Source organism: Arachis ipaensis, chromosome B07, assembly GCF_000816755.2.
Source record: "Arachis ipaensis cultivar K30076 chromosome B07, Araip1.1, whole genome shotgun sequence".
In the NCBI taxonomy this organism is placed as follows: domain Eukaryota; kingdom Viridiplantae; phylum Streptophyta; class Magnoliopsida; order Fabales; family Fabaceae; genus Arachis; species Arachis ipaensis.
In genome coordinates this window covers 83110410-83112462 of record NC_029791.2, presented here as the reverse complement: position 1 = coordinate 83112462, position 2053 = coordinate 83110410, and the positions used below count along the sequence as shown (strand labels likewise).

Sequence of the window (2053 nt, the reverse complement as noted above, 5' to 3'; positions counted from 1 at the left end):
AGAAAAAGAATTAAATGAAGAAACAAAGTAAAAAGGAAAATAATTTTTTATTTTAATATATAATTAATATAAGAAAACCAGTAACTAATCATAGAATGCAATTTTTCTTTGGTCACCACTCACGAAGACTTTGTCCATGTGAAACAAGGTGCTGAGCAATAACTATAAATTAAGTGTCTCGCCTAAAGAAGCTCCAATTATCTTTCAATACAGGAATAAACTGGTTGGGTTAGAGTAGACCGTGAAGATTAAGAAAGAAAGTAACTTCGGCTTTTTGGTATCTTCACGGGGTCCTTTTGTTTCAAAGAGGACCCCGCTAGACATCCATGATTCACGCGTAACTAGAAATTATAACAAACAGTATCATGTTCACGAGGCGTAGCAGGTGGTTGCTAGTGGTGAATTAATGATAATGTCCAAAGCTGTTGGTTTACAAATTTATTTTGCTGAGGAAATGGTAAAATTTATCTTTAAAAAATTATTATTTTTTAAATTAATTTTTTAAATTTTTTTATTTAAATTTATATTTTTTAAAATTTTAAGTTAATTATATTAATTTTCTGTTATTTTTATTATCAACCATGTTAAAATTTAGAGAAAAAGGCAAATTGATACCTGATTTTTTGGTCAGCAGACATGTAATAAATAAGTCTCTAATTTCTTTAAAATTTGGACATATTGATCTTTGGGTCTAATTTGTCCCATTTTAATAATTCTCTCATGTGTGCAACCGTATCAACCAAATTAGCACAATGGGAATCACGTTTGATTTTTTTCATTGAATTTGAAGAACCAAGTGAACATGAGGGATCGATATATTCAAATTTTAAAAAAGCCTTCACGCTCGTTTTGGAAGGTGGAGAGGGTTGTGGAATGAGAGGTCTGTGAGACGAGAGAGGAAGAAAGGGCACGATGAAACTGCCATGGAAGAAGAAGAGGGCTGGGATTGTGTATGGGTCTTCTGGGTATTGTATATGGGGATTCAACTGCGTTTGGAGAGGAGGAGACGAAACGGCGTCGTTTTCGTCTCCAAGGACTTATATGTCCTGCTACGAAATCCTCCATGCCACCTGGCCTCCGTTACGTGCCACCTCAGCGCCACGTATGCCAGCTCAGCCTTTTCCGTTCAGTGCAAACGGCTAAATTTAATGGAAGGACATAGATGTCTACGTTTTTCAAGGGTCAGGGGCTTTAATGTATTTTCCATTGCTTGAGGACGAAAATATCCGCGAAAAAAAAAGGTCAAGGACGAAAATGTCCTTTACTCATACATTTAAGTCTTTGACCTTCTCAACACTTGGACATATCGATCCTTCTGTTCACTTGAGTCTATCAGACTCAATAAAAAATCAAATGTAGTTTCTGTTGTACTAACCTACGATACAGATGTAGACTTGGAAGAAGAATATTTAAAATGAGACAAAATAGACTTAGAGATCGATGTGTCTAAATTTTGAAAAAATAAAAAATTTAAATATATTTTTAAATTTTTAAAAATTTAAATATCTGCAAATCAAAAGATCAAAAATTTATTTATCTCTTTTTTCTAAAATTTATTAATATAATACGATAAGTCACATAATAATTTAATGACATAATAGTAATACTAACCACAGTACACATTTATTAGTTTAAATTGGTTGTCTACAAGATAAATTTATACAATTAAATCAAATAAACTTTAAATTGGAGAAGATTATGAGACATTAAAATTCTTAAATTTAGAATTAATTTTATATAATTTTATAAATTTATTATGTCAACCACCAATTAAAAATATTAACTATGTATTATAGTGTTATTTATTATATCATATCAGCAAACTATTTTTTTTGATAAGTATATATCAACAAATTTTGATGCTATGAGCAACGAAAATGAAGTAAAGGCTAATGTAACCAATTTAAACTTTGAAGAACCTGTGATTTTTCAGGAATGAAATTGACCTTTTTACTTTTATTTTGCAGACAAATTATAAAACTTTAAAAAAAAATTTATATAATTGTCAAAAACAATTTTAAAACATAAGAAAAATAAATAAATGTTTAAAATT

At 29.9% G+C, this 2053-nt stretch overlaps 1 protein-coding gene across 1 annotated transcript in view; it reads left to right on the top strand.

Annotated features, from left to right (window-relative positions):
- Nucleotides 1-2053, top strand: part of LOC107608005 — a gene marked incomplete in the record, with an annotated part of 7204 nt that overhangs the window by 921 nt on the left and 4230 nt on the right.